Below are 18,777 nucleotides of genomic sequence, written 5' to 3' on the forward strand. Positions count from 1 at the left end.
AAATATTGACCTTGTGACCTAGAGACCAGGGAGAGGTTCCCTAGGGCAGTGGTTCACAAGATGAGGTAGAGTCAAAGCAGCCCCACCCCAGTGACTAGGAGAGAACCTCCTTGGGGCAAGGTAGGAATCATTCTGCATAGTTCCCCCTGGTTACTGTGATACACTGGATTCTTGCACTGACTGTCCAGAATCATTGTCCTAGGGAAAAGAGGCCAAAAAGAAAATCAGACTCTTGAGCATTTGTAGAACATAGGAAAAAAACAGCAGAATGGAGTCCTGCAGGCCTAGTCTGCCAACCCTCTGGGTGTCAATCACAGAAAGAAGTTCAGTCTCACTGTTTTCCTCAGTAGTCACTCCACACCCTCTGTCCTCCTTGGCAGTAAGTAGATTCTCTTACTCACAGAGACAATAGACACTTTCAGGGGTTACTGCCTCAACTTCTTTTTTCTCCCTCCCTCCCTCCCTCCAAAAATACACACACACACACACACACACATAATATGTGTGTGGTATATAATTCATATAATACAAACATTATATTTAATTTATATCTAATGCATACATAAATTTATGCTTATACTCAGTCTTTGTTTCTCTATGATCTTTCTGATTAATGTTAACACCTCTACCTCTACCTTTCTCCATCACTGATCCTATTTTTCTTTATTCTTTTCCATCAATATTTGTGTGTGAGAGGGGATATGTAATGTGAATATGTGAATTTCATCTTATAAAACAAGGCCCAACAGACTAGGAAATAAAACTATACCTTTCTAAACCCCATAGCTACCTAGGTGCAGCTGTATGACCTTCATTTATTCAGGAAATACTTATTAAGGTCAATTATGTGCAAAGACCTTGGCCAGGCACCTAGGTTCTACAGCAAATCAAATAGATGTAACCCCAATTCTCATGGTGCTGTGGTCTCTCATTTTTTAAAAATATATTTTTATTTTTAATTGACTCTGGAGTACAGCATGAAATTTCAATACTTGTATACAATTGTAATGATCAGTTCAGAGTAATTGGCATATCCATCACTTCAGACATTTATTATTATTATTATTTTTGTGTGTGGTGGGAACATCCCAATCCCTCTCTACTAGCTGTTTTGAAATATACAATTGATTGTTAACTTCAGTTATCATAGTGAACATTAGAAGTTATTCTTCCTATCCATCAGCACCCCTGTACCCATTAGCTGAATTCTTCTCTCTCCTTCTTCCTCTCCCTACACTTTCCCAGGCTCTGGAAACCACTATTCTATTCTCTACTTCTTTGAGACCAACCTTGTGATTTCCACATATGAGTAAGAACATGCAGTATAGCTTTCTGTGCCTGGCTTATTTCCTTTAACATGATATCCTCCACTTCCATTCATATTACTACAAATGACAGTTTCTTTTTGTGGCTGAATATAATATTTCATTGTGATATATGCCATGTTTCCTTTATCCATTCATCCATTAATGGACCCCTTGGTTGATTCCTTGTCTTGGCTGTTGTGGACTGTGCTGGTATAAACATGAGGGTGCAGCTGTAGTCTCTTTTTAATCAACCTCCTTAAAAAATATTGTTCTTTGTTTCCCCTATTATGGAAATAACATATACTTGTTATAAATTTGGAAGCGTCTTCCTCGAGGGAAATCATTCAAAGATTTAAAGCAGAAAAGTACTGGTTCAGAATTTTATTTTCAAAGGTCATTTTGACTGCTGTAAGGAAATGGGGTTGGAAGAGGGTGAAAGTTGCTGGTGGGGAAATAGGAGATTAGTGCTATAGTGCTGGGGGCTTGGCAGGGTGAGATGGAGAGAGGAAGACAGAATAAAAAAATCTCAGCACTATAGGACTCTCAATGTTTGGCTATGAGGGATGAGGAGAGAGGGTATGACAACTAGGTTTCTGACTTGACCAGCTGAGTAGATGGTGGTATTATTTACTGAATCAAGAAATAACAACAATAACAACAACAAAAAAATGACTTTGAGTGAAAATGTTTGTGGAGACATAAACTTAAGTCCTTTGGGAACAGCAAGTTGGAGATGCCTGGGATATTTTCAAATGGAGGTGTCACACAGGCAGTGGAACATATGAATCTGGAATTCAAATGAGAAATAGAAATGTGTCTGAGATAGAGCCTTGCACTTGGAGAATTTAGCCTGGTTGTGTTAACAGGAGTCCATGGTGTGGACCATAGAGGAGTAGTACTTGCATAGAGCCCTGAGTATTTTCAGAAGTAAAGGTCTAGTCAGGGAGGAGGCACCAACAGAGGAGACCAGAAAGATGGTAGGACCTTTAAACAATGAAGCCAATTGGAGGGTGGTCTTTGAAAGATGTCTTGGTCAGCTGTGTCAGTGACCATTGAGATGTCACGGAAGTCATCTCATGGAAACATGGAAAACACATTAGGTTTAGCAGTGTGCAAGTCACTGTTGACCTTTGCTAGAGCTGGCCAATGGGTGGTAGAGGCTGAATGTGCATTGGAGGGGCACCAGGACACCCAGATCCTCACCAGCAGTATTGAGGATTTTGGACTATGTTACAGTGCAATAGGTGCCATGGTGGAAAAGCCCAATTAAAGTTGTTTATGATAAACCTCTTATCTTTATTGTTTTATTCTGATTGCAAAGCAGTATATACTTATTGTAAATGTTTTAAGTAGTAAAAAATATGACTTAAGAATCTTCTCCATAATTGTATTCCCTCATTGGTAGCCACAGTTAATAATTTGAGGTATATCTTTCAAGATCACACACACACACATACACATACACACATGTTTATAATTCTTTATAAATTTTGAACTTATTGCTATGGAGTTAGCTAAATTTTTTATTTTTGTTTGTACATTTCAGACATGTCACTGCATAAAGCAAATGTGTAATATTCTATTGTGCCACATTATCATCTGGATATTTGAGTTTAGACATTTAGACCTTTTTTCTCTCTCCCTTAAGTTTTGATCTCTCCACTGAAGATCAGAATGTACTTGTGCACACTTGCACCTTTTCACATATGTACAGGAATATCTGTAACAAGTTCCCAAAATGGAGTTGTGGGGTCAAAGGCATGCACATTTGACATTGCCCAAGGAGGTGTTTTTTATTTTTAATAGATGGAAGAAATTTGAGGAGAAGTGAATGTTGACAAGAGAATAAAGAATAGGTTGAAGTCACAGGAAAAAGTACTGAGTAATCTACAGTGAGAAGGCTAGAGGAAATGGGAACCAAGGCATAGAAAGAGGCTTTGGACTAAGGTCAGAGGGAAGATGCCACCTACCCCATAAGAAGGAGTGCGGTGGGGATGGTGGTCAGGGTCAGGGAAGGCAGGGTCCTCAGCTACTGCTGTATCCTCAGAGCTTGCCCAGTACTAACACATGGCAGCCATGCAAGAAATGTTTGTTGGCTGAATCAGTAACCAATTTGATTTGGTAAATTCAGTAAGGGAACTCTCATGATGTGATTGAATCTATTTTTCTACTTTCTCTACAAAATGGGAGGAAGATTTCCTACTGAAACTGGTGAGTAAAGAGTTGGAGTTTAGAAAGATGCTTCTTACTTAGTAAACCCAGTAGCCCAGGTCAGACAGGACTCCTAGGCATTTCTGACCTTCCTTTCCAATCAGCCTACAATGTCTGTTGAGTCTAACAGCTTCTTATCACTGCACTCCATCTATTTCTGTTCCTCACCATCACTGTTAGTTCCCACTTAGGTTTTCTTAGCAGAGTGGCCTCTTAGATGTTCTCCTGTTTCCTCATCCCTCAGGACTTGGTTTTGGGGCCACCTCTTCAGCTCCCTGCCTGGCTGGTTTAGGAATCTCTTCTTGGGCCCCCTACCCTTCTGCAGGCATCAGCTCTCCCTAGAGCATCACTTGGATGTTTTATTTGCATAAAAGTCTTCACATATAAGTGGCTCAGTGGCCATTTTTATATCTCTAAGACCTACTGTTGTTCTTAGATCATATTGCATGGTAAATAAATAATGGTTATTTTATGTGTGAAAGTATGTTATTTATATAGACTTGGTACATGAAAAGGTAGGACAAGGACAAAACCAGGCCTTAGAAGAACTCACAGAAAGACCAGAAACTGAAGACATTTGATCCTGAAATAAGCAGCAGAATTATAACTCATTCCCTAGGGAGAGGTATTCTGAGTTGTAGCATATGTATGTTTTTGTAATTAATGTGTTAAGTGCATATTTAAGAACTTTTAAATAGCTTGAATCTCTAAGGTGATTTAGCTATATTTGGATAATATTATTTTTTTAAAAATCGCAATTAAAGAACTTCATTGTGGTATTTTCTGTAGTGAACATTCCTAAACCTCTTTAACTGAGGCTGGCCAGCTGGAGAATGATCACACAATTGAAGTCCTTATCAAGTTTCTAAAAGAAAACAACCTTTGAGTTCATTGATAAAGAGCTCCCAAATCAGGACACAGTGTTAATGTTTGGATCTACCTGCTTCCCATATGTCTCCCTCCTCACCCCAGGTACTGAGTGCTGGGGAGAGTAGTAGGAGAAGTTAATCAACCAGTGAGCCAGAATTTCAAGTTATAGAATCAATGACCAAATAAAATGTAATGAAAGAAGAGATGCAAAAGGTTGATTGTTCCTCTGTGAGCAAATGGCATAGATTCAAACCTTCTACAGCAGTGTATTCAGAACTGAGAAATGCTGTAGTGCAGTGACTCAGAGGGTAATCACGTGGAGTCATTCACATCGCCAGGACAGCCTGGAGAGGAGGTTGTGAGTGTGGAGGCTGAAAGGAGAAGGCACAGGGCACAGGGCCAGGTGCTGCTCACTGTGACTCCACCCTCCCCACCCGGGTCTGAGTCTCAGAACTGCTGCCTTGCTCAGAGCAGTAGGTTAGCTAGCAATCACCATGACTGCTACCATGCCCGCTCCTTCAGGAGAAAAGAACGACTGGGCCACATCTGGACACCCGACTTCTCAAAAACCTCCAAAGGCTTCTGGACTGTCAAGGGACGAGGAAGGCAGCCAGGCTTTTGCTGCTAGGGTTGCACTTGATTTTCACTGAGTAACCTCCAAGCGATAGCACAGCAGGCAGTGGCTGAATATGAATTTAAATCATCTTAACCGTTCAGTTATATTTTCTTGAAATCTATAAAATAATAAAACTGATCCTTTCAGAAGGAATTTTTTTTGTCTCAGTCTGCTGTTTAGCTAATGGCTTAGAAAATGCATCCATACATTTGAAAGTTAAGTAGAGGACATGATTTGGAAACTTCTAATAAGCAAGCATACAACAGAGAATGTATAAAATGGAATTTAGATAGAGCTAATATGTTTCTTGAGCTCTCTTCATTTTTAGTGTTAGAATTTACATATACTTTATTAATTTTTTTGATGGTGTTGTGACTTGAACCCAGGACTTTGTGCATGCTAGGCAGGCATTCTACCATTGAGCTACATCTTCATCCCTGTTCTTTACTTAATTTTTGATGTAACAGAACATTTAATAAACTACTCTCAACATCTTTATCTCTTAATACACCCCCCCTAAATTATATTCCTTTTTATAAAATAAAAAGAGCTTGAGGAAACTCAGGCATAAGAAGGTTGAATGTGCTTCCAAGCCCACATTTAGAAAATGTAGGTCTCAATTTGGGTTCAGGTCTGACTGACTCCAGCAGCCAGCCTCACGGAAATTAAGCATTCATTTGGTTGGCCATTCAACCATTGTCTAACTGGTGGTTGCCTACACACTGTTCTGGTGCATTGGATTCAGCTACAATAAGGTGAAATCTCTGCCCTCATGGATCTCACATACGTAATGTATAACTGCTAATTCAGTACCAAAAGAAAGTGCAGCAGGGCAAGGTGACAGAGAATGGTGGTTCTTCTGTGGGGCTAGTTAGGATTTCAGGGACACACTCAGAGGCAGAGATAGTGAATAGAGACCTGAATAATGTGAGAAAGCAAGCTGCATAAGGCCAAGGGGCAGGATAATAGAGTGGTTAAGACCATAACCTATGAGCTCCCAGTCTCGAATTCTGACCTATGGTTCATTAGCTCTGTGATCTTAGAAAAAGACTTGACTTCTTTGTCTCTTCCTCAGAGGTATAAAGGTAAATGTCGTACTGATCCTAGCTCATAAAACTGCTGCGAGGATGCAGTGGATTCGTGTATGTAAGGAACTTAGATATAAAAGAGGCACTGGAATACATCAAGCACCCTTCAAGCATTAGGTTAGGGCCTGCGGGAGTGGGAGGACATAACTGTCATTTGGGTGGATTTTGAAAATTTATTTGACAGGATTTAGTGAGGAACTGGATGTTGAGGATGGGGGAAAGTTGTCAGAGAGGTCTCCAGTAACTTTGGTCTGATTAATCTGTTGGGGACATTTACTGAAGTAGGGAGGACTTGAGACATAGCAACAAGCTTTTGCCAGGCATAGTAGAGGCCACATGGACATGTTATGACTGAGAGGTTTTTTTTTTTTTTCAATTATTTTTTAATTTTTAAATTTTACAGACTGCATTTTGATTCATTGTACACAAATGGAGTACATCATTTCGTTTCTATGAGACAGACATCATTACCCTATGTACCTGTATGATTACACGAATGGTATGAATCTACATCGAGTACGACAAAGATGCTTTTTGATGTATTCGTGTTTGGGTTTTGCTTGTGGAAAATTTGGAAAACACAGAGAAATTATTAAGAAGAAAATGAAAATCACCTGATATTCCACTTTTTATTTTTTTCCCCTAAATTTATTTTTACCCCCACAAAACCTTAGGTCATACAATATATACAGGTTTTTTGTTTTTGTTTTTTTGTTTTTTTTTTATATAATACTCTCTCCAGTTCATTTGGCAAGTAGCTTGTGGCAGAGGGGAGAATTAAAACCTAGGCAAATGATAAAAGCCCAACTGCCCTGAGAGCATTCTCTTCACATCTCCTCAGATAGTGGTTCCAGACTCAAGTGGTGAAGTCTTTGCCCACGGAGGGTGGAGCATGGAGGAGCTCTGTTTCCTGCTCAGCTGTCTAGTTCTTGACCTTTGCTGCTTGGTACAGCCCAACCCACAACAGTTAGCATATTTTTTTAAGCTTTTTTTTTTTTTTCTCCATTGTGATATACACATTGTCTAAAATTTACTATTCTCATGATTTTCAAGTACATAGCTCAGTGGCATTAAACATATCTTGTTGCTTTTCATCCATCACCATCATCCATCTCCAGAATCTTTCTCATCTTACAAAATCAAAGCTCTGCACTCATTAAGCAGCAACTCCCTATCCCTCCTCCTCTGGCGACTACCATTCCCTCTGTCTCCATGCCTTTGACTACTCCATGTGCCTCATAAGTTAAGACATGCATCCTGTCCTTTAATAACTGGCTTATTTCACTTAGCATAATGTCCTCAAGATTAATGCATGTGATCGCATGTCAGAATGTCCTTCCTTTTTAAATCTGGATAATATTCCATTATCTGTAGAGGACCCCTTTGGCTGTTGTAAACAATGCTGCTATGAATATGGGCAGTCAGATATCTGAATTCCTGCTTTCAGTTCTTTTGGGGATATTCCATATGTAGTTTTATAATCTACTCTTTCACATTTGAAATATATATTTTAAATGTTTTGTGTCATGAACATTATTCTGTAGGTTATTTTAAATAATCATGTTATATACTACCCTGTAGCTGTATTTTAATTGATTTCAGCACTCAAGTATTGTTTCCTAGAAATAGAATTGTAAGATCAAAGAGTATGACTAATATTAAGCTTTTGTTATATTTACCACACAACTGCTCAGAAAGCTCATACTGCCCAGGACTGCCAATATGGGTGGGTTCCCCATACCTTTGCTAACATTAGATCTTAAAAACTATTTTCTACCAGTTCGATCATCAAAAATGGTGTTTCTGTTGTGATTTTGCTTTTACTTGAATTTAGCATTTACTTTGTGGGCTGGAGTTTTTTTGTAACTGATTCCTCAGAAGAATACTAATCTGGTTAATACACAACTTGTGAGAAAGTGAGAGGAGATGAGTCTCTGAGGTTCCTCCTGCTTCCAGTTGACTGGCATTTAATTCTGCATTATTGTCCTGCTCTTTGCTCTGTGTGTTTAGAAAGCTGTTGTGATGGGGCTTTGGATTTTTTCTGTTATTTGGTACCAAATATGTTTTCTTAATTACTAATTTCATACAATAATAATTCCACATTCACAATAAAAAATCCAAAAAGTGCTGGAAAAAATTTCTGTTAATTCTTCTAATTATAAAACCTGATAGATGTGAAGTCTCTGGATGAAGATATCTGATCTCAGCCAACAGGAGACTGTTTATATTTTTATTTATCCCCCCTCAGAGTGAATATTCATATGTTTGGTTGGCTGCAAAATATGAGTATGTTTGTGTAAGGGATGCTGTTCCAGACCCTGTTGGGGGTGCATAATAATGAAGGGTATATGTGTGTAAGAGTTATTTTGTTTTTAAATTCTGGCAAAGAATTAAACACAATGATTTTGGATAAGGGAATGTGAACCCTGCCTTCATGCCTATGTTCGCACTCCTCCTAGGCCACGAATGCCAGCTTTGAAGCCAGGCCTGCTCTGGTAGGTTAAGCATGGAGTTATGACTCAAATGCTATTTGAGTATATAACAATAGGAGTTAAGAGTGGTGTCTTTCTTCAGCCCCAGGACATGTACAATCACTATAATCTGGGAACTGACAGGTCAGTGACTAGAACCAAATTTCACCTGAACCACAGCCAAATGCAAACTCAGGCGCCAACTGCAAACTCAGACTGGTGTTCAGCTGGGAACCCTGAGGGCCCTAGGAAACCTGAATCACTTGGATTGTGAAGGGAGAGTGATAGCCTTCCAAGATGTTATTGGAATATATTTCTCTAATTAATACCATTTGTCCTTTTGTAGAACACCAACTGTTGAAATCAATCTTTAAAAAAAACAATGCCAGGCAGGCAAAATTAAGTCAAATTACTCTTTGGCTATATGATGTATTATTTTTAATTTAAAAATCTTTTTTTATTAGATGGTAAAGGTCATAAAAATGTTTATTAAGTGGTAAAAGTTGCAGATATGTAAGAGCTGATCCTTAAATTCATATGGAATTGCAAGGGGCCCTAAGTAGCCAAGATGATTTTGAAAAAGAACAAAGTTGGAGGACTTACATGTCCTGATTTCAAAGCTTACGAAAAAGCTACAGTAATTAAAACACTTTGGTACTGGAATATAATTAAAAGTTCAGAAATAGAACCCTTACATCTTTGGCCAAATGGTTTTTGAAAATGGTAAGGAAAGAAGTCTTTTCAACACATGGTGTTATGACAGCTGCATTTCCACTTGATAAAAGAATGAGGTTGAATCTTTACCTCACACTAATGTAGGAATTAATGCAAAACAAATCAACAACCTAAATATAAGCTCTAATACCAGAAAACTCTTAGGAGAAAACATGAAGATCAATCAACATGACCTTGGATTCGACAGTGGGTTCTTAGATATAACACAAAGAGCATCAACAACAAAATAATTAAAAACAGATAAAGTTGGACTTCACTGATATTAAAAACTTTTGTGCATCAGAACACATTGAATGAGAAGACAATCTATGGGATAGGAGAAATGTTTGGAAATCACATATCTGACAAGTCTTTAGTATTCAGAATACGTTAGGAATTCCTCTGTTCAAGAACAAAAAGACAAATGACCCATTTGGAAAACAGGCAAAGGACTTGAACAGACATCTCTCCAAAGGAGGTATACAGATGGCCAACAGCACATGAAAAAATGCTTAGCATCATTAGTTATTTGGGAAATGCAAATCAAAATCCACAATACCACTGAACACCTACCAGGCTATTATTAAAAACCCAACACACACAAATAGAAAATGACAGGTATTGGTGAGGATATAGAGAAATTCGAAGGAGCCCTCATACGTTGGCAATGGAATGTAAAAAGGTATAGCAACTGTGGAAAACAGTTTGGCAGTTTCTGAGGAAGTTAAACAGAAAATTACTATGTGAGCCAACATTTCCACTCCTACATGTAGATCCAAAAAAAAAAAAAAATTGAAAATAGACTCAAACATGTATGCCAAGGGTCACTGCAGCATTATTCATAATAGCAAAAGGTAGAAGTAACCCAAGTGTTCATTAACAGGTGAATGAACAAGCAAAATGTCTCTGCAGACAATGGAATGTTATTCAGTCATAAAAAAAGGAATGAAGTTCTGATTCAGGCTACAACATGGATGAAACTTGAGAATACTGTGCTATATGAAATGAGCCGAAACCAAAGGACATATACTGTACGATTCCAGTTACATGAAATATCTAGAAATAGATAAAAGCATAGAGAAAGAAAAATATTAAGTTGCCAGCGATGGAGGAGAGGGAAAAGGGGAATTACTGCTTCCTGGCTACAGAGCCTCTGGGGTGATGAAAAGTGATTTGGAAATAGTGGTCATGGTTGTACAACATTGAGAATGTACTTAATGTCTCCGAATGGTACAGTTAAAGATGGTTAAAATGGCAAATTTTATGTTAGATATGTTACTACAATTGAGAAAACTTGAAGATGGTGAAAGAACTAATGAATTCAGTGAGAATCTCTTAAGTTTGCAGTATACTTTGGGTTTTTCTACAAAATCGCTAGCTAATCTTGTTGGGGTGTGAGAATGAATAATGTGATGGTCTTTCCAGCTGTTCAAAAGGAAACATGTTTAACTTCTATGTATATTTTTAGAGCTGAATTATTGGGGGTGTGTGAATAAAGAGTGACAATTCATAAGAGGTGCCAGAACAGCATTAAACACGGAGAAAATTGTGTTTACTCAATTCCTGAGCTTTTCTCAGGAATATGAGTATGTACAGATGAAAGGAATTCTTAGAGTTGTCCCTGGGGTAGGACATGAGGGTGAGATGCCCAGGGGACTCACCAGATTGTTCATCCCCGCTTTTTTCTGCTGTGGAGTGTTTCATGCTGCTGGCAGGGGAGTTTGGTGAGGTACTGGAGCGGTGGGTAGGGTGGAAGTGGGGCCTCCTCCTTATAAATATTGTCCAAATACTTGAAGACTATTATCTTGAAGGGATAAGTTATTATTAAGCCTGCTTTGTGTGCATGTATATATCTCAGTGAAGCCTAGTACAATATGCTTCTGGAAATAGAAGCACTTTCTCTTTATGTAAATAATTAATTGCATTCTAAGGAAGGAAGAGTATTAGGAACTTCAGTGGAGTGACAAAGAATTTATAATAAAACCCTCTTTTTTTCATTCATTCATTTATTGAGCATCTGTAATATGCAGCTCACCATTTCAGGTTCTGGGAATACACAGTTAAATAAGGTACTGGCTTGCCTTCCAGGGGCCTATGAACTAGTAAAAGAAAAAGAAGTAATGACCATGCAGTTTAATAAGAGGATTGATACCTATCATTTCCCCAGATTTTATCTTCTGTGGTGGTAAGCGGTTGTGAAAAAGTACCATGTCAGACTCTGTTCAGTGTGAGATACACGTTTTATTTATAGTAGTCACCCCGGTTTTGTTGTCTTTTTACTTTTTTCTATAATCTTAACAGGAAGATCAACTGAAAAATACTGTATCTAATAGCTTATAATACAATGGCTGAGGTTTTGGACCCCTGCAATTGTGATGTGAGAGGTTTTATTAGACATGCCAAGAGCTGTGGAAGTATGAAGTGGAGGTGAAGTAACTTAATCCAGCACATGAACAGTGACATTGAGATTAAAAAAAAAAAGATAAATTCAAGAAAGGAAATGGGGGTAGGAGTTGGGGGAGAGGATGTGCTTTCCAGGAGAAGATAGTTACTTAGAATGGGGTTGGTGACTGACTAAGCCTGGAGAGTGAGGGCAAGAAAAGGCAAGCGTGGCTCCAACTCTCAGGTAGTTGAATTCAAGAAGGGAGGCACCACAGGGGTTGGGCACAGGCTGTCTTTACCTCATTGCAGGGAGAGTATTTGTTAATTTTTTGAATTGCTGAATATATACTACTGAACCCCAGCCAAGAATCAAATTCCTCTACCTTGACGCAGTTTAGATCTTCATGAATGACTTTTTTCCCTTTTCCCCTTCTTTCTTTCAGAAAGAATAGCTGAAATGGGAATAATAATTCCAGAATTATCTCTTTTGGGAACAGAGGGATGGGACAGGAAGGGACAGAAAACTCTTGTTCAAGATGGGAAAGTAGAAGCACTCTAATTTGAATTTGGAATTTGCATTCCAGAAATGATTAGCGAAGAATGCCACACTGTTTTTGTTTAAATATTACAGTCATTGAGTTTATGTGCCAGTGACAAGCTGGAATAACAGCTTGATTCTTCCAGAGTCAGAAAAGTGAGGAAAGACATCTTTTGATTCACATGTCTTTTCATTAAAAAGAAGTAGCCAACAGTGCTCAGGACATTATATCTGTTCAAAAATACTTGCTAAACTAATAAATACTATCCTTTTCTATGCTTAAAGTCACTTTCATATTTAAAAAGGGGAAGAGTGGCAGGGATAGTCAAGGTAAAAGAAGGAAAAATTGGTGCCTAAAAAGATTAAGGATGCCAAAACTTTTTATTAGAGATTGAAGTAAAAATAATAATAGCCAATATTTATATAGTACTCAACAGTCTTTGAGTCACTTTTGTATTTACACATCAGTTGGTTTATTCTCCACAATGACCTTTTGATGTAGGTATTATAATCTGCATTTTATTGATTAGGAATTTGAGACTTAGGGTTAAGAGATGTGCCTGAAACACAAGGCTGTGCTGTGTCTTGGTTTTATAATGCAAGTGCAGTGCCCTCAGTGGTAAAACACTGCCATCTTTACCCTTAGAAACACTCCATTATTAACATTGTTTTCAATTGTGACTGAGTAGCCCTATTTTAAAATCTCAGGGTAATAGTGCCGAACCTATGATCTTCAGGCTTACAGCTTCTTAATAATATGGGGAGTAGAATTCATCCTACCTAGTTGTCACTAAGATCCAATAGGTCCTGTTAAACTGAGAAAAGAGAAAGGGACATTGGCACTCCAAGATCAAATAGGACTATCACAGAATGATGTGAATGAGTGGTGGGTTAGCTCGGTTGTAAGGATGCTGGGCCTGACCATTCTCCTGCCCCACATGACATCTGGCATGCAGAGGCTGGTGGGAAATGGTGGCCCGTGTGTGTGGTTGCTTTTAGAAAAATGACTGGTGGGTGCTGGCACTCGGGTCACACGTCATGCCAGGATCCAGTTTCAGATGCTTCTCTCAAGTGGAAGGAGAGAATTTCAGGTTCCAGACAGTCTGGCAGATCACTAGACATCCTACCCAGTTTGTTATAGGAATGCATCCTCGTTCCCAAGGTGACAGAGCTAGTCCTTTCACATCGTAGTTGTACATTCACTAGTTCGTGGGATTCTGGAAGGCAGTTTCTGTACCTCTAACATCTTGGTATTTTTACTTATATAACCTGCTTCCACCCCTGGCACATGAATGTCTTTAGTCACTTTTCAGAACTTTGTAGAAGGTTTTCATCAAATCTAAGTGTAACTGCATTATCAAATAAATTCTACTTCATTGTTTTTTCATTGTTTTTCAAGATGTGTTAGTCTATCATCTATCTGACTTTGAAGCAGTTATTTGCTGATAGTTTCTAAAATTTATATTGACAGTGCCATTTTAATTTCTTATCAATTTGTATTTCACATCAGGGTGCCGCTTGGATTATTTATAGCAGTTCAGAAGAAAAAATGTATTTAAAAAAGTCCAATTTTGGAATTAGGTTGGGATTACCCTTGTGTAGTTTCTAGTTGTTGTCTTGACATAACTAACACCCTTGAATTTATTATTCATTTTGAAAATGGGGACAAAGTAGGATTAAATAAGATTAGATATTCAAAAATGACAGGCATAACTCTAATACTCAGTAGACTTCCATTTCTTCACATTGACTCTGTGTACGTGAATTTAATTTATACTTATATAATGCTTTATCTTTTACAATATGTTTTGAACTGTCATTTGTATTCTTGCCCTGACCTATGAGATCAGCAGGGAAAGTAATGTTATCACTGGCTTCAGGCAAATAAACTGATGATAAACATTACCCAGGATCATGCAACTAAGGAGTTGGAGATTTAGAACCTGAACCCATTAGATTTCCCTAGTCCATACCTTGTGTCCTTTGCTCCAAGTCCCTATTTCCTCTCATGTATTCATTGTTTCTTTGATCATTTCTATGGTGACCAATCACCATAATAAATAAGTCAGCAGAACCCAACCAGCTGCCATGCTGATACTATAAGTTAGATAAAGTGTGGGTGCCTGAGTCTGATTATCTTCATTCCTAGGGCACTCTTTATCGGCACTTTGGTTTTTACTCATGAATTTATTGAGAGGTTGTTTTTGTGTTTTCTGATCAGCAGTAGATTGTCTAAGTTATAAAAGTATAAATAATGGTTCTTTTTATTAACCAGTTTATATTAAAGTTGCTGCCAACTTTGCTGTATAGGTTATCTCTGTATTTCACAATTGTTATAATAAATTTTAAGTTACTCCATTTATAATTGGTAGATAAGTAAATACACATATGAATTGTGGCTTTCTGGTGAGGCTTATAATGCCCTATTATTAACCCATTAAAATGATCCCACCTCTAGATAGTTCTATCAGACCCTTCATTTTGAATTTCCTAATAAGTAAGCTGGAACTAGTACCAAAGGTTTTATTGCTTTGGTCTTATGTACTAACTGCATTGAGAAAGTTTTTAAAACATGCTCTCCATTCCTTTCATTTTTAGCTAATTGCTATATGATTAATTTATTTTGCTTGGGGTTTTGTTTTGTTTTGTTTTTGTTTTTGTTTTTTTTTGGTATGGGAGATTGAACCCAGGGATGCTTAACCACTGAGCCACAACCCCCATCCCATTTCACTTTTTGAGACAGGATCTCATTAAGTTTCTTAGGGCCTTGCTACATTGTTGAGGCTAACCTCAAACTTGCAATCCTCTTGCCTCAGCCTCCAGAATCACTGGATTATAGGCATGCCCCACTGTACCTGACTAATTTATTATTAAATTTGGAAAGAGAAGATATTTAGTGGGTTTCTTTTGACCTAAAACTCCAAATATTTGATTTTTACCAATATTAAGCCTGTTGATAGGATTGTTTCCGTATTCTGTAAATCTGTCTAGCCTGGTACTTAAAAGTGATACTGAAATTAACATTGATCATGTCTTGAATTTCTTTCCTTAAGAAGAGGGAACATGGTATCCCTAAGCCTTATAATGCACTGCCTGTGCAACAGAGACTCCAGGCAGTGAATATTTGTTGAACTTGACTTCCACTTGCCCTTTCATTGTGTATACACTCAAAATTCCACTGATGTGTCAAGACCAAAGTTTTTTCACATCATATTAGATACTATAAGTTAGATTTTAGGCCTCTAGTTTTTAGTTTTTTAGTCCAACTGGTTTTTAGTCCTCTAGTCAGTCTTTTAATGAACTAAGATAACACAGAGGTCCCAAATACTTTTTAATGTTCCAAATGATGAAATTAAATGAGTTAATGGTGATGCCATTCAAGGTGGTACTTCTGTTGCATAACATCAAGGCATAGTGACAGCACTAAAAACACATTTCAAAATATATTAAGATAAAATGATTTTTATATGGAAAAAATTAAGATTTTTTTTTTTTTTTTTTTTTTTTTTTCAGTGCTGGGGATTGAAACCAGGGCCTTGTGCTTGCCAGGCAAGTACTCTACCAACTGAGCTATCTGCCCAGCCCAAGATTTTTGCTTTTTCAAGAAGCTTTCCCCCTAATTTTGCACGTTTTAAGAAAAAGGCCCCAAATGTCACCTTATTTTTGACTCTTTTTTTTTTTTTCTGAGAAATGGAATTTTTTTTTCTGTTATATTACCTTACTAGAAATGAGAATGTCAGTTACTGGAGCCCCTCATTAGAAGTATAATTATCATATTAGCTTCATAAATCATTTGCTTCTCTGTGCTATAATCGGTCATGAGCTGAGGCTTTGTTCTACCTAGGTGCTATTGCAATAAAGCCATTTCTGGTTTTATTCACTCAAGTATTCAGTATCTCCTTTGTGTTGATATTAACCAGTTAATCTCTTATTTTCCATTACCAGAAGAATAACTAAAATTGTCAATAGTTCTATATTTTCTTTCACAAATCCTTTCAAGCTGCATAGATGCCTTTTATTTGCTAGAACATCTGTATAATACATCTTGTTTTGCCTCTGTCTTTAGGCAAAATGCATACTTCCTTAAGTCTGTTTCGTTTTTTAAAAAAAGAAAGAAAAAAAAAAAGAACTACAGTAGCTCTATCCATCTGTTGACCCCAGATACATAATAGATAAATCAGACGTTCATATATAGGAACCCTGATAAGATGTCAAAGTGAAGTCACTCCATTACATTTATAATGCACATGAAAATTTATATACAGTGTTATGTTTCATTGATTTGTTGGTTCTGCCATAAAACAATACATCATAAATACCACAGATGTAATTTCTCCAAACTCTCCTCTCCTCCCCTCCCCTCCCCTCTCCTCTCCTCTCCCTTCCCCTCCCCCCCCCTCCCTCTTTTTGTGGTGCTGGGAATTGAACCCAGCTTGTAAGGCAAGCACTCTACCAGCTGAGCTTTATCCCCAGCTCCTAGTCTCTCTCTTAATGCTATAAAAAGGTTAGGTACTAACTTCTAGATATAAGCCAAACTGCACAACTAATGTACAAACACTCTTTCCATAGCCTAGTGTGTATACAAGCACATTTTAGCAAGTTTTAAAGGTGGTCTGCAGGAATGTAATTATCTTGGACAGATGTTGTTCTGCTGTTGGAATAACCAGCTTGTTACGCTGCGGAAATTGCTGCAGCCCTCCTGTTGTTCTCAGGGGCTAGCACCTCAGTCTCGCCTTTGGTTGCTGCTCCACAAGCCTCCGCTTGCTTCTTTGTTTTCCGTTTTTGCTCTGATTCACACATGGGGTCCTCTGATGAACTCAGATTTTCAAGAAAGTTAGAATCACTTGTTTGTGCTATCATTTCTACTGGCCTTTCTTTTCAGGTCAGAGTAGGCACAAAGAAGTAAGTTAAACGAACAAAGGAAAGTGTTTTTTTCCCCCAGAATCAGTGTGAAACTAAAATGTAATTGAGATATTGAGATTTCAAGGATTTGGTAACTGAATGGGCTCAATTGTTAGCTGATATTTTGGTTTTGTAAACATTCACTTAGAGATCTCTTACAGATCTCCTCTGTAGATGCTGAGCCTTCTTTTGGGTCACTGAAAGGAGAAATTTATCAGGATTGAGGGTAACCCAGTCCTCTCTTTCACAAAAGCCTTTAATAGATTAAAAAAAAAAAAATAGAATATATTTTAAAAGTCACTACAACGCTAAGGTAACACCACACATAATAAAAGCAATTTCTTTTAATTTAATAGCTATTCTGTACTCAAACTCCCTGGTTTTGTTATGGAGCCCGGTATAGCAGTTTTTTTCTGAATTAGGACCAGTCAAGGACTACACACTGTTAGCAGTCGTATGACCCTTAGTATTCTTCGATTTTTTGTGTGTGAGTGCGGTACTGGAGATTGAACCTTGGAGTGATTTACCACTGAGCTTTATCCCTAGCCTTGTTTTATTTTGTGACCGGGTCTCACTAAGTTTTTGAGGCTGACATCAAACTTGTGATCCTTCCGCAAGCCTCCCAAGTAGCTGAGATTACAGCAGCACTCTTTTTTTGCAGGAGGGCAGGTACCCGGGATTGAACTCCACCATTGAGCCCCAACCCCAGCCCTATTCTGTATTTTATTTAGAGTCAGGGTGTCACAGAGTTGCTTAGCGCCTCACTTTTGCTGACGTGGGGTTTGAACTTGAGATCCTCCTACCCTAGCCTCCCGAGCTGCTAGGATTACAGGCATGCACCACTGTGCCCGGCTATAGCCGCACTCTTTAAATTTTAACCTCGTCTTTTTTTCATGTCATTGACTTATTGAAGAGACCTAGACCTGTTAATAAATGAGAATGTCTATTTAAATTGATTTCAATATTAAACTATCTTTTAACTGTTCAATATGTTTTTATTTAATCAAGAGCATTTTCTTATGTAGTTGAAGTTATATTGTTACAAATCATTAATGATAATTCCTTAGTATAATCTTACACTTAAACCAATATTCAAATTTTCCTAACTTTTGTAGCATTAAGAATAGAACCCAGGTCCTTACACATGCTGGGCAATCAGTCTACTACAGAGCTACTCCCCCATCCCACGATGTTTTTTCTAAAGTTTTTAATTTGTTTTCTTTAAATATTCAACCCAAAATTACACATGATATATGATTGTTTTGTTTTCTCAGTGTCTTTTATCTGGAACAATCCCTCTTATTCTTGTCCATAACTTTTTGACAAGATAGAACAGTGTCTTAAAGAATGACCCATCTACTGGATTTGGTTCCTTTATCCCTCTAAATACTGGACATGTCCAATATTGTAGCTGCTAGTTATGTGGGGCTATAAACTTTTGAAATATAGTTAGCCTGCATTGAGCTATGTTTTGAATATAAAATACACCAGATTTCTCAGCCTTAGTCCAAGAAAAATGTAAAAACAGTTTCCTAATACTTTTAAAAATCCGTATTCAAATGATAATTTGGGCATTATGGGATAAATCATATTAAAATTAATTTAATCTGTTTTTAAGCTTTTAAAATGATTTACTAGAAAAAATTTTACTTGATTCCCATTATATTTGTCATATGTT

At 37.6% G+C, this 18,777-nt stretch overlaps 1 protein-coding gene across 3 annotated transcripts in view; it reads left to right on the forward strand.

Moving 5' to 3' along the window:
* The window catches only part of ANO6 (anoctamin 6), a 191,781-nt gene that overhangs the window by 51,177 nt on the left and 121,827 nt on the right, over positions 1-18,777 (forward strand). The window lies entirely within an intron of this gene.

This window comes from Sciurus vulgaris (genome assembly GCF_902686455.1).
Source record: "Sciurus vulgaris genome assembly, chromosome: 5".
NCBI lineage: Eukaryota > Metazoa > Chordata > Mammalia > Rodentia > Sciuridae > Sciurus > Sciurus vulgaris.